Genomic DNA, 27,316 nt, shown 5'->3' with positions numbered 1-27,316 from the left:
CCATGTTTTTGTGAAATTGATGTTGATTATTACACTCCACATGTTTTAAATGTTGTTGTCCACTTATTTGATTCATGATTTGTGATATTGGTATTGAAATTGTGTTCTTACTACAAGCTTTAAGCTATTCTCATATTTAATGTATGCCATGCATATCAAGTGTTTGATGAAATGCCTACAAGAATGGATTTTTAATAAATGTTTCCATGTTATGTCCTTAAAGTTTAGTACTATTTCACTCTTATTTCTATTGAGTTCTGGGGGTTATAAATACCCAAAAATATAGCTGTTTACTTAGTCTCAGTAGATTCAGAACAGTTCAGACTTAATATGACCAACATCAGTTCAGTCAGTTGTCATAATCAATTAAACTCATAACAGTTAAGCATTTCGAGTCAAGTCAGTTGGGAGTAAGATTTAGCACCGAGCGAGTGCAGAGATGACGACTTCTTTATCAGATAGGCAGAGTCATTAGTAGCAGTCTCTGTACTCCAAAACTACATAGCCAATGTTAGATAAGAGGAGTCACCCATCAGATAAGGCTGGACTACCTCGCAGGGGTCACCCATCAGTTTAGGCTTGACACCCTTAGACCTTTGGGAAAGTACATCAGTATTATGGATCCACACAACTAACGTTAGTACCTATGGCATGGTACTAACACCCTTCTAATTGGGGTTACAGGTTGGAGCCCAAACTTGCTCATTGGGGAATGTCAGTTAAATGATAGCTCCCACAGTCTTAGTCCAGTAATTCATTTTCCGTTGCTTGACCATAGCATACAAAAATCAGTGATTCAGTTATTAGATTTTATTATTTCAGCATTTACAAATTATGTTCAAAATATATTATATGCTTGGTCATGTATCTCAAGTACTTACAGATTTAACGTATCCTCAGCATTTATAGATTTTATGTATCCTCAGTGTTTTTAGATTTCATGCACTCTAATATGTTATATATATATATATGCGCATATATTTAGACAAGTTATCATTCATGTTCATGAAACCATGCATATCAACCTACCTTATTTAGCATACCAATGCATTTAAAGTATTGATTGCATACTCTTTTCTTGCGCTATGATGTATTATACCATAAGTTCGGATGCCCAGTTCCCGAATCGCACCTAGACATTTCAGACTATCAGCCGTAGCAGTGGTGAGTCCTCATATTTTAAGGACACACTATTTTACTTTATGTTTTCAGTTCAGTAGTTAGTTGGAGTTAGTTGGGGCCTGATCCATCAACTCACATTTAGTCAGTTTAGAGGCTTTCAAACACTACAACCAGTTATTCAGTATTCAGACTTTAGTTGACTTTATCAAATTATTTTATCAGTTTGGTTTACAAATTTTATCTGTTTTCATTACTTAAAACCTTATGGCTTATCATTTATTCTTTTGCATATAATATATTTTATTCAGTGCTCACAGCAGGTACCGACTCAAAGGTTATCTTATGGTCCCTCGGGACTGTAAGCACTGTGTGGCACCCAGGGTGTACTCTAGAGCTATTAAAGTTTTCAGTACTGTTGCCTCCTTGAATTTGAAGTTACTCTAGTAAACCAGCTAGTTGATTAAATTGTTACTCAGTAATGACTTGACTCTTTATCTCCTAGCTACATCTACAATCATTCTTTTTAATATTGTTTTTATTTTGACCTTTCATTATTTCTATCATAAGTCTTTGCCATTATCTCTTTAGAAAAATCATAAAATAGCTCCTGTCCTGACATTTTTCCCTTTTGTAAACCTAAAATTTGGGCTTAAACCATACAACTTGTAATATTTTTCCTTAGTATGACTAGGCTTCTTACAGTAGTCACAAAACAGGTGGAACTTTTTTGGAGGTCTACTACCCCTACTGCTTTTGTATGGTGCATAATTTGTCCTAAAATTGTTGTTGGTGCAAGCAGTATTCAAAAAGAGAAAAACAGGTTCAAGATTGAACCTGTTATGAGGTTTGACCTCTCTTTGTATTTCCTCCTGAGTCAAAATGGAGAAGCTTGAGCCATAGTAGGCAACGAGTTCATCATCAAAATATTACCCCTGACTATTATGTACACCTCATTCAATCCCACAAAATAATTGAATGAGTCGCCGGTCCTGCTCAGCCTTGTGGAATTTTTTATTACCACCATAGACGCACAAACATATGCACTAAGAATTCATATCCAAAGTGCTAAGATCTTTCCTGAGTTTTCATTTTTATTTTTGTGTAGTAGCCAGTGATGTAGATGCTCTCCTGGTTGAGACAATTAATTTCACACTGCAGTTGGTACAACTTTACTCCATTATGTTGATTGTACCTATCCTCCAATTCGTCCCAAAGCTCTTGAGTGTTGTTGACATACTGCAAACTATCTCCAAGTTCCTTTAACAAGGAGTTCAAAATACATGAGGTAACCATATCATCATACCTATTATGCAAAATTAAGAGCATCTGGATTTGGTTTTGGGATTTTGCCATTGATGAAACCCGTCTTGTTATTCACCAACAATGCTCAGAGAACTCTCTGTCTCCATGAGTGATAACCAGATCATCAAAAAAAATAAGAACAGTTGTAGATCCAACACCTTTGGATGGATTCATGTATAAGACATTAGTTGAATCTTTGAAATCTTGATCTAGATTTGATTCTCAATGTGTAGTTTCCCTATCATGATTGTGTTCCATGATCACAGATATAGAAAATCACTAATTCGTTGTGTTAAAAGAGAAAACAATGGTAGATTTGGAGAAACGAGAAAATAAGCAGAGAATAGAACTAGGAATTGATAAAAAATTGAACAATAGAGACAATGATTCTGCGGAAAAAATGATGAATTTGTGGAAAAATGAACATTACAACTCTGATACCATGTTAGAATTACAAAGAATTTACACAAGACTTCAAGTGTAGGGGACTGGGGGTGCTACGGCACCTGAACGGTGTGTAAAATTTGTATATTCTAGTATTCTATAAAATATATTCTAGACTTCAGATCACTCAGCCATTGCTGTAGGTTAGTTAACTATTTCGACAGATCACTTATATATTGTAACAGATATGTCATCTGTTGCACAGACCATTCATCCTTCTCAACAGATGAGTGATATGTTTTGTATTGTCATAATAAATTACTCAATCGTTGCTACAGGTTATTTAACTGTTCTAATAGATCACTCATATGTTGCAACAGATGATGTTGTAATAGATGTATGATTTGCTGCACAGACCATTTATTTTTCTCAATAGATGAGTGATATATTTTGTATTGTTGCAACAGATTACTCATCCGTTACAATAAGTTATTTAACTGTTCTAATAGATCACTCATATGTTGCAATAATATGTGATCTATTACACAAACCATTCATCTATCTTAAGAGATGAGTGATACGTTTTGTATTGTTGTAACAGATTGCTCATCCGCTGCAATAAATTTGTTATATGCTGAAACAAATATACTAGCTGGTGTAATAGATAAGTGATCTATTGAAATTGTTATTTTACTATTTGCTTGTTAGATTTACTGTTATCCTTTTTAACGATGCATTAATCAACTATAATATATTTTTTTATGTTCCTGTTAATTTTAGATAATATAGCTCCCAAAAGAATAAAAACCGAATCAAGTCCAAGTAAAGGAACAGGTGAAATAGCTAGGCTACATCCATCACTCTATGAGCTTGCTCTACAAGAGTTATCTCAATCAGAAGTAGAATATGATGAATACGGGGAGGAGAAATATTTCAAAAGAGATGATCCAAATGCTAATAGCCCTTTCATCGAAGAGTTGGTCAAAACCTTCAGCATTGATCGTTATCCTATGAGAATATAGTGCAATGGTGCCATAGATTTAACGGGTGATTTTATGGTTAAGTCAGCCATGGAAAAATCTTTCAACGCCTTTAGGGACATTTGCTTTGGGAAATATCTTGATTTGCCGAAGGATAACAATGCTCATTTTAAAATGAAAATAATATATGAACTTCTCAAGTGTAGTTTTATGTATTAAAACAAAGATAAGATGGATGAGGTATGAATAAATTACTGTGGTATGCCTGTTTATTTTGGTTGGAAGGAGTTTCCCATAGTTACTAGACTAAAATGTTATCCTCCTTCTCAAGTTATACCTATTCTAACCCCCAAAAAAGCACCACGCACTCCCCAAAAAAGGTAAAGGAAAGTCGTGTGATCGTGATGACCTGGTGTCCATTGTTGGTCCAAGCTTTAAAAATAAAAATTTGATAGAAGTGTTGAAAGGTAAAGGACTTTCAAAGAAGTACAAGCAGTCATTGTGCTTGGTTTGGTTTGTACATAATATTCTTTGGGTGAGAGACGTTAACAACAACATAAACATTGGTTTAATAAAGCTCTCCGAGGTTCTTGAGGCATTTAACAGCTATCCTTGGGGTTATGGAAGCTTCAAAATGACTGTCAAATATTTGTTGACTCCATTAGCGCCAAAGGCAATCAACTTCTATGGCTTTCCATGGGCTTTCATGGTAAATGTTTCTTTCTTTTATTATGATATCATTCATTTTTTTACTCAATAATGTGCTTGATTTATTGGCGTTATTTTATAGGCTTGGGCATTTGAAGCCCTTCTTTATTTGAGACAACAAGTGAACTACCAGGAAGAAGTTTCCTAACCAAGAATCTTAAGATGGTTGTCGGTCAAAACTGATAAAAATATAAAATTTCTTGATCTTTACAACCCTCCGAAGGATGTAGTAAGTATAATTATAATTAAGTTTTTTATTTTAATTAATAATTTTTTTGAATGATCTAATCATCATTCTAATATATGTAATGATTTATGTTAGATTGTGCATCCGTCGCTAGTTTCGACCAATCGAGAGTTGAAGATGCCATTTTTTCTTACTTTATGGTCTGTGCAAACTTTATCGAACCCTAAGTTCATTGGCAGGATAAAAATAAAATTGTTTGGAGCAACAACCATTAAAAAAAACACAATTTTAGAGGGTGGACTTGTTGTTGTTGATGGTCTTAGTGGTGATGGAGCTGTTGGTGGTGGTAGTGGTGCTGTTGTTGATGATAATGATTCTCCTCTTACAATATTTGAACTAAACTATTATGATTATGATCATACTGGTTATACAGATTTTGCCTCTCCCAGCGAATGTTCTGCATGCAAATGTCAAGACCGTAGGGCAAAACATGATATCGTGATTAATGCTATTAATGCATTAACTGCTTCTATAAAGGAATTGACATCTAAGAGGGGTACCATTCCATCAAAGAGGATTTTATTTCTATCTACTCCACTAGAGATTAAGGCTAAGAGGAGAAGGACAGTAATTTTCAAGGCATTATCAAACATAGCGAAGTTTCAACTCCTTTGTCCGTGTATTGCACTGAGCAATGTACAATGTCCAAAGAAGAGCAGCACAAGCTGAAGAAGGTGAATATATATGTCTTCCAACTAACAAACAGACATATTTCTATTTCAACAGATGACACATTTCCTGAAAATTATCAAATAAATATTTATATCTATTGCAATATTTGACTAACTTATTGGACCAGATAAAGTATCTATTGCAACATATGTCTCATCTATTTTAGAAAATCAAATAGCTCTTCGTATCGCTTTTATTTGTACCAACAGATGACCTATCTGCTGCAACAGATGAGTCATATGTTGCAACAAATGGTTCATCCGTTGGAAATTATCATATAGGTCTTCTTCATGTAGAAATTTTTTCCAACAGTTGATTTATTATTGCAATACAAACATAATCTATTTGGGATAATTTAAAATAGGAGGAAGACCTGTTTGATTTACTAGAATAGACGAGTTATCCTTTTCCATTTTGTTATATCTCCGTGAATAACATTGACCGATTCTAGATTTCCAGGTGGATGTAGAAGTTACTACTGAACAACATTGACAATATGCTACTCTACTCTTTTTATGAAAATATGGAGAACAGAAAGCACATAAATTGTACGTAAGTGCCAATAAAGATCCACAACGAGCAAAGCCGAATATCATAGCACCGGATGAAGAATAACTTGAACTTGTCCATATTGAGTAGATATTTATAGCTTGATTCTGTCAAAGTAACAATCTCATCCCTCCTTAGGAATCCTTGGCATCAATACTTAAATTATTGATGTATTTGTTGAGATCTGTACCCATAACAATTTTTTAACATTTTATTTATTCATTGATTTATTTTAGCTAAGTTCTTAAGGCTTTGATTTATTTTATTTTGTCTATGAATTTTATTTTTTCCTTAGATTTGAACTTAATAATTGAAATGGAATACTAGATTCAAATATTAAAACTGATAATGTATCTGTTGCAACAGATGGCACATCTGTTGGAAAATATCAAATAAATTTAGACATATGTTGCAACAGGTAGGTAATCTGTTGGAATTTATCAAACAGGTCTTCCCACTGTTGCAATAAATAGACTTAGATAGAAACACCGACATAATGCAATAGATGACCAACCTATTGGAACAGATAAACTATATGTCAAAACAGGTAGAATATCTGTTACAATGGATGGAGAATCTGTTGCAATATAAAAATTCCACTTTCATTGAACATAAAAAAATTGCCACTACATGTAAAAAAGTAAAAGTAAATTGAAATAAAAAAGGCAGAACCCATTGACAGTGTTCAGTTCAAACACCTAAAATAAAATAGGCATCAAGTAGATAGTGTTCATTTTAAATATGCAAAATAAAGTAGGCATCAAATATGTTAGATTGACACTTTTTGCTGACTTGGTGTCTGATTTGGCCCCTAATGGTCATTTTCCTCCCAATGTCTTATATATTAATCTTCTTCCTTAAATTTAACCCTGAATTCCCAAATCATCTTCTTCTTCGTCATCTTTTTTTTTATCTATCCAAATTATTTAAATTATTTGCATTTGGTCTTTCTTTTCTTCAATTTTTTCTAATTGAGCTTGATAATGTTGAGGCATCTTTCACTATTTTTTGTGATAATGATTTTCGATATGTAAGTGCGGTCATGAAGCTCTATTGAAGACTTCTTGGACTCAACAAAATTTAGGTTGTAGCTTTTTTACTTGTAAGATTTCAAAGGTAATATTTTTTATTTAATTAGTTGATTAATTATTGACTTATAATTATTTTGTAATTGTGTTCTTGTTTTTATAGAAATTGGATGGATGCGATTATTTAAATTGGTATGACGAACGACACCCTTCACAAGCAAATCGTGTAATCTGAGGTTTGTTGAACAAAGTCAAGGCTTCTAAAGAGAAACAAAATCGAGCAAGAAAGTACTACTTTGTTGCCGTTATTGCTACTGGTTTGGTGCTGTTGGGCACATGGATATTCAAGCCTAATTTCTGAATTTTCATGGTGGTGTATTTGTTACTGGTTTGGTGTTGTCGAGCACATATATATTCAAGCGTAATTGTTGCAAAATATCAAACAAATTTAGGCATATGTTGTAAAATTTAAGTCATCTGTTGGAAATTATCAAACATATCTTCCAATTGTTGCAATAGATTAGACTTAGATTAGATAGAAATAACATCAGCATAATTCAACAGATGACCAACCTGGTGCAACAGATGAACTATATGCTAGAATAGATATAATATATTTTACAACAGATTGACAATCTATTGCATTATAAAAAACTCAACTTTCATCAGAAAAAAATTATTGCCACTACATGTACATGTATGTAATTTAAAGTAAAATGAAGTGTGACTTAAAATAAAATATTGTTATTTCACAGGCTCTTCTATATACACAAGCTCCAAGCATCCAGTTAGTACCCCATAATCCCAGACCTCTTACAGGTTTGCCATAGCATTGTTGAACAGAAGGGTCATTAGCTCGGTCATTTCAGTGCCGGTCAGCAAACATTCGATGTGTGCAAGAGCGTGCGAACCACACGCATAACTGATATCATTATTTGGAAGGGTCATGACCTTATTTCGACCTTTGAAATCCCATGGTTTATTCATTAACACTTTCTTTGACAAATGATTCATCAGTTTACTCTCCCTCTATAAGATGGGAAACAGCTCCATCAGTGGCTGCACGAGGAAAAAAAGATCGACCTCGTCGGTGGCAGGTTTATTGCAGTCATAAACTTTGATCTTTACCTTCTCGAGTAGTATCTCAATAGCCTGATAATGTATACCATCCACGCTAATGGCTGTAAGAATCCTCTTTGCCTCGGTCAAACTCTTGCCGTGTGGATTAGGCCTCTCCCCTCTAACATATTTTATCATTTCTTCTTCATCTCAGTCCAACATAGAAACTAAGAAATCAAATCTCGTGCCACAGTCTAACACAGAATTATTGAGTTGATCATACTTATCCTTGAGTTTCTTGCAGAAGTTGAGGTCCATTATCCTATCGGCAACATCATAAGCTTTTGGGTACGTTAATTGCCTTTTCCTCATGAGACAGAGAATTTTGTCAAGATGCTATGATATAAGAATTCAATTTTTAAATAGGTTAGTAATTGTAAAGATGGTCCATCTATTTCATAGGGTTCTTTGAATCAATAATCCAATGCAACTTATGCAATAGATGGATAATAAGTTGCAATATAACCACTACCAGTTGCACCAGAATACCCAACTATTGTAATAGATTTCACATCTATTGCGTAACTTCTTCTTCATGGGGTAGATTATAAGGCTAGGTTAGGAAAAGTACACTTGCCTTGTCCTCTTACCGTATATGTATATTTGTCATAATCTGGAAGTCTTAGGGGGAAAAGGGAGACCTGGGGTAATCTGGTGCGCCTGACTTGGCATTCTTAGCCTGTTGCAGATCGCTCTTCTCTTTGGCGCCAAGTACCACGTATATGTCCCCATTCTTGAATGGCCCTTGAACTTTAATAGCTTTTGTAGAGGGAGGGGTTGTAATTTTTTTTTAATTTTTGATTGGAGAGTACTCGGTTATTGCTTCTTTCTTTCTCCTAACCAACACTATAGGAGTGTATGGATCCCTCACCTTATTGGATGGTATGACACCCTTCTTGGATTTGAATTCCTCGATAGCTTTAGAGATAGCCTCTACTTTTTCAAAGATTTTATCTTGGCTGTCCTTGCACTCTTCGCATTTGCAACGAGAACACAAGGGTAAAGAGGGGTGAAAAAGGGTGTTTTCAAACATATTTATTTTTTCTTGAGAATCAACATGCTCATCATCATGAGTGGTAGCAGCATCAACATGCCTACCACCAACACTAACAACTTCACCAGAAGAAGAACCCGGATCTACCTTAGTAGGTTGGTCATGAAGAGCCTCAACATTAGGCTGACCTTGCCTAACTGCTCTTCTTATGGCTGTTGCTCCAGCCAATTCCTTCTTTATTAACTCCACCATTGGGTCTACTATAGTATCAACATGACCTATAGTAATATGAGAAGTCATCAACGACTCCTTCTCAGTAGGCAAGATCCAGGGATGAACAACCTAGAAAAAAAGACAGATACATTTAAATCATATAATATAATAATTTTCACAGTTGGGTTATATTTTAACAGTGTCAACTTCTGCAATAGATTAATAATATGTTGCATCAGATTACCCATGTGTTGCATAGTAGATGGTTAAAATCCGTTTGAGTTAGGTTCAGAGAACCAGAGCAATACATGGATAATCTGATGCACAATATCAATCATCTGTCGCCAATCTGTTACACCAGTTGCATAAGATGGGTAATCTATTGGGCTACATGTTATACAATAGATGATCTGTATGTCTATTAACAATATGTTACATCAGATTACACATCTGTTGCATAATTTGTAGTAGATGGTTAATTTGTTAGGAGTCAGGTTCAGAGAACTAAAGCAACAGATGGGTAATCTGATGTAAGATATCAATCGTCTGCTGCAACAGATTATCCATATGCTGCACTGGTTGGCACAAAAGGGTAATATGTCGCAATAGATATCCCATCTGGTGCATCAGATATAACATCTGTTGCACCAGATATAACATCTGTTCAATATCTTTCATTGAGTAACGTACTGCATCATTTGGAGGGTTAAAGAGATCAACCTCCTTAATTTTGATGTAGCTCTTTGCAGCCAACCACCTAAACATTTTTGGATGAGAAACCTCATTTGGGTAATCCATTACATGCTTTTGGAGGGGAGAAATGACTTCAAATGTCCAAGCCTAAAAAATGTAAACAGGAAGCAAGTAAAAAAATTCATAATAACTATATTCAATATAAATTAATGGATGAGTTAAAATAGTGATTAATTTTACCTTGAAAGCCCAAGGAAAACCGTATAATGTGGTCATCCTTAAGGATAGTTTTGTCAGTAAATATTGAACAGTTAAGTAGAAGCTGTCATATCCCCTGGGATAATCGTTAAATTTATCAAAATCATCAGCATGCGCCAACAAATCATCTTCTATGACCTTGTTGATGTCTCTTGCCAATATAACTGAATGGACAAACCAAACTAAGCACAATTGCTCCCTGTACTACTTTGGTATGGTTTTATCATGAGATCTGTCAACAAATCCGATGTTTTGTAGCCACATCGAGCAATGTCAAACAACCCATCTATTTTTTCCTTGCATTTTTTCTTGCCTTAGATCTTTTGTGGGGTGTTCCCTTAGTGATAGGTGGTTCTTCTAGATGATGGAATCTCAATCCCGTCACTATGGCAAACTCTTGCAAGCCAAAACAAACTGGTATACCACAGTAGTTGATCCAGATTTCATCCATCTTTTTGCCCCCTCCTTCGGATCTACATCATCCCTCACGTACTTGATCTTGTACTTGAGAATACCATATACCATCCTCATATGGAAATAAGCAGGGCACTCAGGCAGCTCAAGAAAGCTTCCAAAACAGCTCTTCTTAAAAAGTTCGTCTAAGTTTTTGTCCTTCATAATTTTTCTAAAATAAATAAATTTACTCCCCATCTGGCATTTAAGTATAATTTCACCAATTAGTTTTTCTTCTGCTTTTTGGTTCTTTATCGGTATCACAACTTGAAACTTGTCAGTACTAAAAGTTTTGACAGGATCATACTGGGATGTCGATAGTAATTCACGCCCCTTTTGTGATCCATTATCATTATGTTGATGATCATCCTCTTTCTCTTTTTCACTCTCTAATTCCTCCCCTTTCTCACTTTTATTTTCTTCATCACCATCTACATATCCTTGTCCACCTCCCTTAATATTGTTTTCATATCTCTTCTCAACTTCACTTTTCTCTGACTGAGATTGTTCAGGAAGATCCTCCAAATCCCTCTGTACTGTAGCCTTTTATTGGATGGTCAGACGTTGATCTACTTTTACTTTCTTTTCTTTTGGGAGAGATGTTTTACCTACAAATAACAAAAAAACAAAAATTACATTACAATTGATGTATGCATAAATTTTTAAAATACATTACAAACACCACTAATAACAACACACCAACAACCACCACCACCACAAACACCACCAACCAATGCCACAAACACTATGAATACCGACACCACTGACGGCCATCATAAACACCACCAACCAATGCCACCACAAACACCACCAACCAATGCCGCCAATAGCCACCACCAGTGCCACAATGACGACGACAGCCACCACCGTCACAAATACCACAAACATTATCCAATAATACCACGACAGTCAACGAAACACTGCAATAGAAACTAGAGTTTTCTCGAGTTCTTCCTAAGATTTTACCATTAAAAATCGAAATTGTAAACCCATTCTTGAAGATAATACAACTAAAAGTTATCTTTTTCATCATTAACTTAAAAGTCCTTATTTTTTTTAAAAAATAACAAATATAGAACTCTTCTCAAACTCTCTGTTACCTACGAAAACAGAGAAAATGACTGATATAAGCAAGAATGAAGTTGAAAAATAATACCTATGTGGTTGAAAATGAGAAGAAAATTGATCTGTTATGAAGGGTAGAGCAATTTATTGAGTAGTTGTAGTCTGTACTGTATAATTGAGTGAGAAAGAGAAAAAAAGAGAGAACTCGAGATTTGAAATGATGAAACATTTTTCTCGCAAATGGATGATTTGTATTTTTGAAAAGAATGACAAGTTTTGAAAATATTAATTTGGTCCGAATTGATCTTAATTATTTTTTAAAATTATAAAATATATGCGTAATTTTTAGCCCTCTCATCATGTAATTGCCAAAAGACTCAATTGAAGTTGTAGTTGACCCTATGAACTGACCCCTGGTACTAGATTAATCAATTTAGGTATATGAACTCAATTAAAATTGTATAAAAATAAATGTTCAACCTGTTGCATCAGATACGTATCTTTGTAAATTATCAAACATATTAAGTAATTTGTTACGACATATTACCTATTTGCTATAAATTATCAAATGGATTGTCACATGTCGCAATAAATTACCCATCTGTTGCAAATTATCAAATAGGCACAACCATCTATTGTAGCTGACCGTATGAGAACTCACCCCAAGTTCTAGATTAATCAATTAAGGTATTAGTTGAACATATGAGGTAGTAAGAATTGGTTCACCTTAGAGTGATCGATCGATGACTCTGGTCGGGGGAACGCAATACCATCTCATCATGCAATTTTTAAAAGACTCAATTGAAGTTATAGTTGACCCTTCGAGAAATCACCCCTAGTCCTAGATTAATCAATTAAGGTATTAGTCTAATATATGAGGTAATAATAATTGGTTCAGCTCAGAGTGATCAATCGACAACTCTGGTTGGGAGGAATGCAATACCATCTCATTATGTAATTTTTGACCCTATGAGAACTAACCCCTGGTCCTAGATTAATCAATTAAGGTATTAGTCTATCATATGAGGTAATGAGAATTGTTTCAGCTCAGAGTGATCGATCGACAACTCTGGTCAGGAGGAACACAATATAGTCTTATAATGTAATTTTTGAAAGTCTCAATTGAGTTGTAGTTGGCCCTATGATAACTAACCCTTGGTTCTAGATTAATCAATTAAGGTATTAGTCTAACATGTGAAATTAATTGAAATTGTATAAAAACAAATGTTCAATCTGTTGTAATAGATTAACCATCTGTTGTAAGTTATCAGTCAAATTAAGTCATTTGTTGCAACAGATTACTCATCTGTTGTAAATAATCAAATAGATTATATTATCTATTATGACAGATTACCTATCTATTTTAAATTATCAAATGGATTGAGTCATATGTCGCAACAGATTACCCATCTGTTGTAAATTATTAAATAGGCGCTGCCATCTGTTGTAGTTGACACTATGAGAACTCACCCCTAGTCCTAGATTAATCAATTAAGGTATTAGTTGAACATATAAGGTAGTAAGAGTAGATTTAGTTCAGAGTGATTGATAGACTACTCTGGTCGGGAGAAACGCAATACTTTCTTATATACAATTGCTAAAAGACTCAATTGAAGTGGTAGTTGACCCTATTAGAACTCACCCCTAGTGCTAGATTAATCAACTAAGGTATTAGTCTAATATATGAGGTAATAATAATTAGTTCAGCTCAGAGTGATAGATCGATGACTTTGGTCGGGAGAAACGCAATACCGTCTCATCATTTAATTACCGAAAGACTCAATTGAAGTTGTAGTTAACCCTATGAGAACTTACCCTGGTCCTAGATTAATCAATTAAGATATTAGTCTAATATGTGAAATCAATTAAAATTGTATAAAAACAAATGTTTAACCTGTTGCAATAGGTTCACCATCTATTATAAGTTATCGAATAAATTAAGTCATTTATTGCAACAGATTACTCATCTCTTATAAATAATCAAACAGATCATGTCATCTGTTGTGAAAGATTACCCATCTATTGTTAATTATCAAATAGTTTGTCACATGTCACAACAAATTACCCATCTATTATAAATTATCAAATAGGCACTGCCATCTGTTGCAGTTGACATAATTAGAACTCACCCCTTGTCCTATATTAATTAATTACGGTATTAATTGAACATATAAAGTAGTAAGAATTGGTTCAGCTTAGAGTAATCGATCGATGACTCTGTCTGGGATGAATGCAATACCATCTCATCATGCAATTGCCAAAAAACTCAATTGAAGTTGTAGTTGACCTTATGAGAACTCACCCATGGTACTAGATTAATCAATTAAGGTATTAGCCTAACATGTAAAATCAATTGAAATTGTATAAAAACAAATGTTTAACATGTTACAGTAGATGTCTTTTCTGTTGGATTTAATCAAACAGATTATGTTATCTGCTATAATATTTTATGCATCTGTTGTAAATTATCAATCAGGTGCTACATCTGTTGCGATGGATGACCGAGCTTTGGAAAATTTCAAGTAGAAATTATTATCTGTTGCACTTAGATATTTTAAGACCCTTTTTCTTTAAAGCAATTTAGGTATTTCCTGTCCGAGATAAAAAAGTTAAAATAATAAGGTGGTAAAAAATATTACTTCGATAACTCAAAAATCTCTTGAGTGAGTAGTCTTATATGGTCTTTTCAATGTCACCATCTCCTTGTGCCCCTCAAAAGTTAAAAGTTATTAATGAATATTTAAAACCCATATCTAGAAGAATACTCTCTCTCCTTCAACCATAGAGTAAAGTAAGACTCAACTCATCTATTGGTCTTCTTCATTCTTCATTCTCCTTATTTTCTTTTTTCCTCTTTGTTCTTTCTTCTTTCGGATGAGGATCCTTTCGAATCTCAACCAATCAATATCTTTTGTTGACCAAACTGGATATTCTGATTCCTTTGTTTTTTTCACATTGAAGGTAAGGTTCACTATTGCTTTTTCTATCTCGTCTTATTCTTTGTATGTCATTTAAATTAGATATTTATATCTGTTGCTATTAATGATTTACACATTACCAGTTTCCTATTTATTGAGAAAATTGAAGGAAAGGTGACTTTGAAGTCTTGAATGAATGAACCGTTGTTTTTATATCTGTTGCAAAATGCCTCATCGGTTGAATAGATGGGTAATTATTTCATCAGATTGGTCATCTGTTAATTCACTCAATTTTATGTTACCCTTTTATACAGACGGAGCAACTGTTTGAAGAAATCAAACTAGTAGTAAGGCTGATTTGATTTATTCCAATAGATGACCAATCTGTTGCAACATGTCATCCATCTATTGCAACAAATGCCTCATCATTGAGTAGATGGGTAATCTATTGCATTAGATTGGTCATCTGTTGATTCAGTCAATTTTGTGTTACCCTTTTGTAATGTTCTTTTTGCTATTCTGTTATTTGACATCAAATGTATTTCTCTTGTTTGTGGATAAAGGGAAGTGAAATTAGATCCATTTTTGCCCAACCAACATTAAAGGCTAGGGTAAAGATGGGTTTGAAGAAATAAGCTGCTTGTAGATAGAACCACTTTATATGTGGTAGGTATGTATTATTGGTCAACCTATCACGAAAACACACATTCAGTACAATGATTTTGTGAATGTTTGTTATTTACCTATTAAGCATTAATTTTATCAAACAAGATATGACATTTTACAGTTAAGATTATTAGGTTCGAACTGGTAAGGCTGAGGGACCAAGTAGGTGGTGTCGATAACCTATTATAATTTAATGACCATTTATTCTCATGTTTTTGTGTCAAGTTTGGGGAAGGGTTTAAGTTTTTGGCAGCAGTGTAAATATCCAATAGTGATTAGACTGGCTTTAATAGCTCAATGGACTTCTTGAAAGGCCTCCAAAGCCTCGCACTGCAGCAAACAACGATGGAACCAATAGAAATTTCCCTGGTCCAAATTTATATGGATGGGTTACTGGAGGAGACTATTATATAATAGTAGGTGCTTGAGAGAATACCTGTGTGGGAAGGGGGAGATTGAGAAGGCCATATATCATCTCAGACCTTATTTAAGAGGAAACACAGGGTACAAAGGAAAGTGTAGTGAAATTGGCTGATGAAATTGACATGAAAAATGAAAAAACTGGATGAGCTATGAATGTGAAAGTGTATCCAAAAATGAAAATCCATCAGTCGTTGAAGAAAAAGAAGAATGGTCAAGAGGACTTGAGCTGGTCACTTTGATAGAGACTGCAACTAGCGAGCATAACCTTAATGAAAACCCACAAAATATAGGACCAGAACTCTAAGGAAGCAGCTTCACGAGCATGGAAGGTGGTAAGATTGTTGGTCATAATTGAAACCTGAACCAACTACTCCTGAATTAAAAATATGGGATCAAGCCAAGGTGGTAATTTCTCAAGTTAAAATTGCATCCCATGCCTCCTGTTTATGGATCTGGTCTGGTCAAAGGCAGTGGAAACAACAAGGCACTATACCTGCCCAACTTCAGACCTTTTTGTTTCTACTGCCATTGACCTGATCATAGCCACAAACAGAAGGCATTGCATGCAAGTTAGACTTCAGAAATTGATGCCTTGGCTTCCCATATTTTTAATTCAGGAGTTGTGAGTTCAAGTTTTAATTCTCCACAACAATCGTATCAATTTCCTGTTCTTGTAAAACTTCTTCCTTAGAGTTCTGGTCCTACACTTTGTGAGAGTCTTCATTGAGGCCATACTCGCTAGTTGCATTCTCGAGCAAAGTGTCCAGCTCCAGTCCTGTTGACCATTCTTTTTTTTAACTACTGATGGATTTTTATATTTGGATACACTTCCACATTTGAAGCTCATCCAGTTTTTCCATTTCTCATGTCAATTTCATTGGCCAGATTAGCTAGAATTTCCTTACTTGCTTCCCTGTGTTTCCTCTTAAACAAGGTTTGAGATGCTATATGGCCTTCTCCACCTCCCTCTTTCCACACAGGTATTCTGTCAAGCACCTTCTGTTGTATAAAAGTCTCCTCCAGTAATCAATCTATATAAATTTGGAACAGGAGAATTTCTATTGGTTCCATCATTGTTTGCTGCAGTGCGAAGCTTTGAAGTTCTTTCAAGAACTCCATTACGCCATTAAAATTGGTCCAATCATTATTAAATATTTACACTGCCACCAAAAACTTGAACCCTTCCCCAAACTTGACACAACAACTTGAGTATAGACCGTCATTAAATTATAACAGGGTATGACACCACTTTCTTGGAACCCTTCGGCCTTATCAATTCACACCTATCAAACTAAACTGTACAATGTAGGATCTTGTTTGAAGGATCAGTGTCTAATCGATAAAAAACTGCATTCACAATATCATTGTACCTTATGTGTGTCTATCACGGTAGCCTGATTAATAATACATAACTCCCATGCATGAAAGTGGATCCATTTCACACACCTTATTCATTCTACCCTATCAAGACAGTGTTGTTTTATCTGCAGGTATATGATGACTATTAAAAAATAGGTGTGAAGAGTCATGACTTTTTTATCTTAACACATTCAAAACAACCGATGAACCAAAATCTCCATCTGTTGCAGCTGATGAATTAGTTGTTGGAAGAAATCAAAATATCTCCTCCAATATATGGTCCATCTACCGTAACATATAATCCATATGTCACAATAGATTGTAAATCTGTTGCGATAGACCAGGCATTGTTTATTCATTTACACGTATGTGATGACTATTAAAAAAAAGATGAAGAGACGTGGCTTTTTATCTAACACAATCAAAATAGTTGATAAACTGAATTCTCCATCTGTTGCAACTGGTGAATCAGCTGTTAGAAGAAATAAAAACATCTTCTCCAACATATGGTCCATCTGTCACAATTGATAATTTATATATTGCAACAGATGGTAAATCTATTGCGACAGACTAGACAATGTTTATTCATATGCACGCATGTGATGACTATTAAAAAAGAGGTAGTGGTGGTGACTTTTTATCTAACATATTCAAAACATCTAATGAATCGAATTCTCCATTTGGTGCAATTGATAAATCAGCTGTTAGAAGAAATCAAAATATCTCCAAAAGATAGTCCATCTGTCATAATAGTTAATACATATGTTGCAACAGATGCATCATCTATTGCATATACAGATAATCTATTGCAACAGATGGAAAATTTGTTGCGACAAATGGATGATCTGTTGCAACAAATCAATAATAACGGCTATTACAAGTCTCAAAACTATTTTGAAAAAGTGAGGAGGATTAATGTAACAAAATAAGTCGTGACTTTTTACAGAAAACAAAATGCCATCAGTTTGAATGTAATTAATATAATGGAGCTTAACAGACGTGCCTTTTGTCCTTACACATCCAGATTGAATCCTCTATAAATAGGTCCTCCTTAAATTTTATTCTGCTAAACTTTATTATTTCTTGCATTTTTTCTTTACGTGTGACATCTTCAACCACTTCTCTTCAAAGAGCATATTCCTTTATCATCGAGGTAAGTTTTTTTCGATGTAAATCTACCAGTTTGTAGTATATGTTGTATTACATTTGGACTCTTTTATTTACATTTGTCAATTCATACTTGTTCTAGATATGGCTGAACCAGTTTGGGACATTGCTATTCTGCGCGACACAGTGCGGGAACTTCAGAGGCAGGTTAATGACTTGCAGAGGGAGTTGGTCGCCGTGAGAGCGACGATGTTCAGAGAGATGCAGAGGCTGATGAGGGCCCTTCTGCTGTGAGTTGATTGGTCGGTTGTCATTAATGATGATGATGTTGATAATAATAATAATAATTAGAATATATTTTTTCTTTTAACGTATGTATTTTAATTTTTCTATATCGGATATATACCTAATGTATTTTATTTTTCATTTAATCCAAAATTTATTTTTAGTCGACTTTGGCTTTTTTATTCTTATTCAATTTTCATTCTGTCTATTTCTTCTTCTAAGCAAACATGTTAACATGTTAACTGTTGGAGGTAAGGGGTAATTTTGAATCTAGTAGCAATAGCAATTTTGACTTTTGAGTTCTTTCAATAGATGGATCATGTGTTGGAACAGATTGGTCATCGGTTGGGTTTCTGTCAATAGATTATCCATATATTGCGACAGATTTATCATCTGTTGGAGGAAAATATTCTAGTTTTATGGAGCAGTGTTATGTTCTTCCAGCTAATGTCCATCTGTTGCCACAGATGGGTGATCTATTGAAAATACTTGTGGTCTGCTGTATTGTTTAGTTTAATTCATGTTTTACCTCTTTTTATTGATGCACAAGTTATAAAAAAAGATATTTTATATATAATAAATGATAACATTACGTTCACAACAATGATTTAAATTTATAAAAGTATACCATAAACAACAACACAAGTTTTTGCAATTACAATGATAATGGTGGATTACGATCTGGGCATGTAGTTCTTTTGTGGCCAACCCGCTTACATACGGAGCACTTGTTTCTTCTTGATAATAATGATTCTTCAACTCCACTCCTTCTCTTATATGGCTTTTTCCCGATTTGATAGTGCTTAGGTCAATATATGGAGGAGGTATTAATCTCCTCATAAGATCTACAGGAACAACCTAAGATTCTTCGAAAGGCATCGGAGTAATATGCCCACTATATACCATTTCATATTTTTCCATCGAATAATATTAAAAGGAGTGCTCGTAAACTTCAGTTCTATATGTATGACCATATTGAGCTTGAAGTGCTACTACAGCATGTGGACAGGGTATTTTGTCCAAGTCAAAACTCTGCACATACAAGATCTTGTTTTAAGATCGACCGTGGCAATATCACCATGACCGGTGATACTTAATTTGTAATCTGCTATTTTATGAAATAATAAACTATTCCCCAAACTAACATTCGTTGATATTATTTTTTTAATTTTGAGAACAAATCGGGTTCTTTTTGGGCCCTTGAACTTCACACACCTTTCGTTAAAAAATTGGCCATACTTTTTGTTTATTACTTCAAACATAGCCTTGATGAGAAATTCTCTTTCATCGCCAAATGATTCAGCTATGTTTGATGTCATATTATTGTACCTATACAAAAGAATCACTTAGTACAATATCATAGTTACTAAATTTGTAATTAGTACAATATCATAGTTACTAAATTTGTAACTCAAATAAGACTCTAAATTCATAATAATGTACCTATCTGTCGAATAGAATGCCCAACTCTAACTCTCTAAATTGACACGTATGAGAAATTCTGCTACCTGGGATTCACATTCGTTATTTAGTTAAAATAGTCTAAAAACTTCTCTCTACTATATGCTTTAGCTGCTCTATAAAAAGGGTCATGACCCTTTCGTTGTGATAGTTGGTTCGAATGTTCTCTCCAAGATGCTTGATGCAACAATCAAAGTAAGCTAAAGTGAAGAAAATTGAACTCATCTTTGGAATACTTGGATGCCTATCTGAAACACAACACAAATCTTTGGTATCTTTGATGCAGCTTCGCAGTTGTTCAAAAAAAATTTCATAAGAGGCATCACATTCCTTGTCGGCTACACAACAAGCGACAGTAAAGATGTTATTCTCCGCATCCTGCACCACCGTCACTTGCAGAACTCCATTATACCTGCTCCTTAAGAAGGTACCATCGCCGACTATGCCTTTTCTCAAATATCAAAAACCTTGAATCCAAGCACCATAGGATACAAAAAGTACTTGAACCTTCCATTTTCATCAACATGAAATGCCTTCTTACTTTCGGGATTTGTGGACTCAATCATGTAGCGGTAGGCCTCCAAGACTGCATACCCATGCTCAAGTGTACCCCTAACCAAGTCCTTGGCAATCCCCATGGATGTATATATCTTCCAATAACTGACCATGACACCCAATTCTGTAAGAATTTAATTGTCTAGAACCCTTGTTGAAGGGACTTTACCTTCGAGGAATTTACTCCTAAAATATTCACCGAGGACCTTTGCCGTGGCGTGATAATTTTGGCCCGAGATGGACTCCGAACTACATGTGTGATGCTTTTCATATTTATGAATGACAAATCTATCAAAATTGCATACTTCACCACTCTCAACCACCACTTGCAGTTCAAATTAGCACATTTGAAGTAATAGACACTGCTCAAATTAATCACCTTCTTTAATCTGAATTTTTTTTTTCAAGCAAGAAATAAATGAAGTGGTAGATAAATCATTCTTGTCTTTGAATGATATTCTAATAAAAAAGTTGGTCCTGTCGTCTTGAAGATTTTTAGACTGTGTTGATTGAGAAGAACTACCCATCGAATTGGTCGCATCAACGGGTATAGGTGTTTGATCATATCTGGAATATTCATGTCTAGATTATCCAACCTATTATAAAAGATGTCTTATTGTTTTTATTCTTCTATGTTCTGGTTCTTATTCTCTCTCATCTTTTCAACCACGTACACCCTTAACACCAGCCTTGATGAATCACTAAGATAAGCATGCAACCAAACCTGATTGGTTATCTTGAAAGTCAGTACCCTCTGATTTTCAAAGAAGTTGTGTATGTAGCTGATGAAGAGTTCTTTTGATTGACAATTCAGTCCACAATAACTGATGATTAAGTTCATAAAATCATCATACAAAACATCACTTTGGACTTTCATAGCTATCGTCTATAGCATTTCACCCTCATTCCAATTCCATACATATCGATTGCTTTTCTCGATCCATTGACCATGACAATCCTCCCCTATTATTATTGATCCCTCTGTTAGTGGTACCTAAATAAAGTCATTTGTTAAAAAAAGTTAATAGTGATTTCATAGTGCCATAAATAATCCCAATAGATGTGTAATTAGCCGCAACAGATTACTTACCTGTTGGAATTCATGTTATGCTCCTGAAGCTGATTTGAACAGAAGAGCCATCTATTGTAACAGATGAATCATATATTGCAATAGACTATATATCTATTGGGATTGATTTTACAGTAATGAGGTACCTTTGAAGCTGATTCCAACAGATGAGTGAGATGTTGCAATAGATAATTAACCAGTTGTGACAGATGACTTACCTATTGTAACAGACAATGATCTCTTGGAATCGAGGTCAGGTTCTATCGCAATAGGTTACTAATATGTTGAAATAGATATTTACCATCTTTTGGAATCGAGTTCAGGTTCTGTTGCAACAGGGTAATAATCTGTTACAATAATATTTACCCTATTGCAATAGACAACAAGTCTGTTGGAATCGAGTTGAATCGAGTTCAATTTTTGTTGCAACAGGTTAATAATCTGTTGCAACAGATTTTTATCACGTTGCACCAGATAACTAATTTATTTAAATAGATAAATTATATGTGTAATAGATGACCCATCTGTTCGACTTATGTTATAGTCACATGAATCCAATATATCATTCTTTCGTTGAAACAAATGTCTTATCTTTCTCAACAGATGATTTATCTGTTTAAACAGATGGCTCTTTTGTTGGATTCATGATTGAGTTTTATCCATTGTTGGAAAAACAACACAATAGCAGTTACCCAGATGACAAATTCAACTAAAAATCATAATTTGACTTTCCAAAGTCTCCTATGAAGTAATGCCAAAGTGTAAAGTGATGTACGAAAAAAAATTTGACCTAAGAAATTGGTCAAATAGCAACAGTAGCAGGAACAACAAAAACAACAACAACGACAATGATCAACAACAAGAAGATTAAGATGATAATAAAGTAGAAGATGATGAATAAAGCAGCAACAACAATGAACAACAAAAATTGCTAAGAGAGAGAAAACAACAATGGATGAGAAGAGAGAGAAAAACACCTTTTTCCCTCCGTTTCCCATTATATTAGGTAAGCATTTGGATCAAAGTATAAATTTTAAAATTTTTGAGCTATTCTCAAACTTACCCAACTTTCTTAATCCATAATAAAGTAATTGTCATATTCACTCAATAATTAAGACTTGTGTCACCTACACCTCATTTTAAAACTCTTTTTACACCTACAACCCAAAAGCCCAAGTTTGTTAGGGGTAAAATTTGCTGAATTTTCCTATTTTTAAGGGATAAAGTTTGTTTTCTTAATTTTTATACGTATTTTCCTACATTTATGAAAAATATTGATTTTCTAATATGGACAAATGAGTTGAATTTACCTAAACTATGGGAAAGGTTAGTTTTTTAAAGTAAGAAAAATTATTTTTATGAAAAATACTTATTAAAATATATGAACATATGAAATACTCCTAAATTATTAATTAGTGTCCTTTTGATTTATGAATCGTCTACTTTTATATAAATGAAAAGCCTTTTAATTTTAGATTCTTATTTTGTTATGTTTGTCATGAGGTAAGTTTTTTTAAAGTTTTAGTATATTCCTGAAATTTTCACTAATAAATTCTTGATAGACAATTGTTATAGTATTTATTATTAAACAGATAAATTTGCTTGTGACTTGAGGTAAGTTTGTAGACGACTAATTTTTCTAAGTCAAGAAAATAATAATCGAGACAGAAAAATTACAGCAACAAAATGTAATATATTATTCAAATGTAGAAAGTGTTACAATCTCTAAAGTAATTCTCTGATTCTTCAAAGTAATATGAACTTGGACTTGGACTTGAACTTGATTTGAATTCAAGGGCTTGAGTAGCTTGATCTTAAATCTTCATCTTCGAACTTAAATTTGGATGTTAATTCGTCACAAATACTTGGATGATTGCCATGAATGATAAATATGAACAAGTATCTTGATCTTGAACAAAATTTCCTTCATTCTTGATCTTGAGCTTGATTGTTTAAAACTTATAACTTGCAGAGAAATTATGGGTTTTGATCCACGAGCTCTCTTCTTGCCTTTTTGTTTCTCCAAAATTCTCCCTTTGTGAGTTCTGAGGACCCTTATTTATAGTTGGAGGGGCAAGACAATTGTGTGATTTGATTGGTTGGTTTGAAATTGACCAATCATATTCTTTTGGTGAAAAGCTCTAATTTGATTGGCTAGAACATGTCACCTGCTCACGTGACATGATTTTAGTGGCTTATTTCATTTAACTTGGATTTCCACCTAATATTGACACATGTCATACTTTTATTGGCTCATTTCATTTAACTTGAATTGCCACATAATATTGACACGTGTTATATTTTTAGTGGCTCATTTTATTTAACTTGGATTGCCACATGCCATATTTTTAGTGGCTCATTTCATTTAACATGGATTGCCACCTCATATTAGATTAACCTCATATATTTGAGATTAGATGATTAAACCAATCATATTATTTGGACTATTTTCTTTAATTTAATATAGTCCAAATAAATATATGAATTTAAATAAAAATTCAATACTTATAAATGCCCCCTACTTCAAGACTTGTCAAATTTGATTTTTTATTTTTTATATATTTTTTTAAAAAATAAATAAAATAAAAATCGATGGACTAGACTTGAAGCACAATTAAGACAACAATACTTTTTTTTGGTTGTCTTTTACGTAGTGAATACTTGTTTCTTTAGCTTCAAGAGTCACAACATTTCACAAGAATGTTTTTTGAACTCCGTATCCGATCAAAGTATATCACATAAAATGAAACAGAGGGAGTAAATAATTATCTGTGTTGAAAATTTTCAGTGCAAAAATTTTACTAGCACTGAAATGATAATTTACTGCTTGTAAAGTGGGGTCCATATTTTTTGACCATTATTTGCAAAGCCCTTGATAAGTTTTATCATTATTGTATTTGTGTTGGACTAGAATACTACTATTTATTGAAACTCACCTTTTCTTTAACTATAAATAGTAGCTAGCCTCTTTGAAACTATTTAAAAATTACGTGGAGAAACTTCTGATAATCAACCAGCAAACACGTTATCGATCTTTGCAGCCAAAGGGTAGTATACATCCTTCTTTTTTAGTAACCAATAACAATTCATTCTTCCCCTTTTTTTTTTAACTAAAAACGATTGAGTCCTTTTTGTTTCATATTTTAAATGCAAACATAAAATCAAATGGCACTTCTGCCCAAAAGATAGAAAGGGACGTCATGTAGCAGCCTTTTTTTTTTGGTTCCAAAAATGTAGCCTAGCCACTGTTTTGCTTTTTTTGTTCCAAAAGAAACGTGGCCTAGCCACTGTTTTTGACTTTTCAATTTTTTTTCTTTTTTTTTTCTTTTTTTTTTTATTAAAAATAATATATAAAAAAAGCATTGCTTTTGTTACCTACTTTTTATTTTTCATTTTTTTTGACTTTTCAATAATTTTTTTAAGAAAAGTAAACCAAATAAATAAATAAATAAAAATAATACTTTTTTTTTGTTTAACACCATAATTTTGCTGCTTTAAGATATAGAATATCTGAGCATAGGGCATCTTGTCACTTTATTTAAGCCAAAGATTGTACACCGCCTAAGGCAGAAACTTTACATAGTCTGCGGCTAATACTTTTACATCATCGGAGGGCATCATAAGTGTCGCCTTATTTGAGCCAAAGACTGTACACTATCTAAGGCAGAGACTTTACTTAGTCTGCAGCTAATACTTTTTACATAGTCGGAGGGCGTCGTAAGTGTCGCCTTATTTGAGCCAAAGACTATACACCGTCTAAGGCAGAGACTTTACTTATTCTGTGGCTAAGACTTTTACACCGTCTGAGCCAGAGTATTGCCTTGTTCGAACCAAAGACTTTACACCATCTAAGGTAGAGACTTTATATGATCCGCGGCTGAGACTCTTACACTGCTTAAGCCAAAGGCCTTACATTATTTGAGGCAACCATTTTACACTGTTTGAAAGCATCACACAGTTCAATTCGATAACTTTATATGATTAATATTTTATCTAAAGTTGATTATATTTGAATTTAGAGTTCATAATTATTGAACTATCAAGTAATTGCTAATGAAATACTTATTTTTTGCATTTTAAATCATGGTTTACTTTAGAGATTCAGCATCTTCATCCGAGTCGTGATATCTTATAATATCCGATCACAAGGATAGTGAGGTGAAGATAAAGTTACTCGTTGGTATGCCATTGGATGGAAATATGTTGCTCCGTGGCCGCCTCTGGAAAATCTACCTGGTTTAGACCAATGGACTCTTGAATTCCATAGCCGTCCACCTAAGACATGGATTCTTTTCTCTCCCAATTATCAAACCAAGAATATTGCTAGTACATTACTATGCTTGGGATGACGAATTATAAATGGAGAGAATAGGTGGGGTGAAACTTTTTAGCTTAGTGGCGAGTTCCACTACATTCCTGGCTATTGGGAATGGGCTGAGGATGTTCTTAGTAGGAGCTACCAGACTTTAAAGGATGCAAAGATTTACTATGTTGTATATGGGTCACTCTTTACTTATGACCATAATACAAATATCTTACAGGCCTTCTGTGAAGCTTGGTGTCCTACTACGAATACGTTGCTTACCTCAGTTGGAGAAATATCCCAGTCACTTTGGGATATATGCACCATTGGAGGTCTTTCAATAACAGGAAGTCTTTATGATAAAGTTGTGCCGGATGTTACAAAACTTATAGGAACTTATGATAAGGGAAAAATATTCCTTCCCAAAACTTATGAACATCTACTTGATGCCTTCCATTAGCTATGTAAAAGGAATGGTGATAATCTGAGCATTTCCATGAGAAAATGGTTACAATTTTTGTGTAATAAAGCTTTTAAATATGGGCCACCTCCACCAAGAAGAGAAAATAAATCCATTCATCTGAAATTATCTCATAATATAACTGGAAAGCTTGACAAGGCAGTTAATTGGTCATTCAAAGAAAAAGGCTTATTTCATAAGCTAGGAGTTAAGAGTCACAAGAAGGACGATACATACTTAGCAGCCTTTTTATCCTGCTAGTTGTGTGCATTTGTGTTTTATACGATGGAAGGAGATATTATTCATCCAGGAGTTTTTAGAGTTTCTTGTCACTTAGCAAGTGGGCGAAGAGTTAGCCTTGCTGTTCCAGTCTTATCTAGCATCTATAGGGGGCTAAATGTAATATCAGAATGTCTGTGGCTTGATCTTGTTCGGGCATGCTTCCCAGTTCATTATGTATATAGTTGGTTGGCCCGCTACTTTAATACTCATTTTCCTTTGAAAGGTGGACCAAATAATCCCCTCATGACCGAACATTCTGGTGAAGGTGCTTCTAGGTACAATGATAATAAAGAAGTGAGAAAACGTATACATAGAAGAGGAACCATTAGTTGGGATGGGACATTGCTCGAAAGGCCTCAAGCCTATCACTACCGCAATGATGGAAATGACAAGGAATTTTAGTCAAATTTTTTCATGAGCCTTCGCTCGAACTATCTTGCTTTAAGGGATGGGAATGACTTTATTATTGAGCCTTATAGTCCCCACAAATTTATCCAATAATTTAGCTTTTTCCAAGATTTCCCCGGCTTACTAGACCAAGATTTTTGAGAGGTTTAGTTAGAAGATGGACTGAGACTTACACGCATTTGTATGTTGGCTAAATCCATGGCAAATGCGAATTTTCCCCCAAGTAATACCAA

Source organism: Capsicum annuum, chromosome 12 (assembly GCF_002878395.1).
Source record: "Capsicum annuum cultivar UCD-10X-F1 chromosome 12, UCD10Xv1.1, whole genome shotgun sequence".
In the NCBI taxonomy this organism is placed as follows: domain Eukaryota; kingdom Viridiplantae; phylum Streptophyta; class Magnoliopsida; order Solanales; family Solanaceae; genus Capsicum; species Capsicum annuum.
This window is presented reverse-complemented; position numbering follows the sequence as displayed.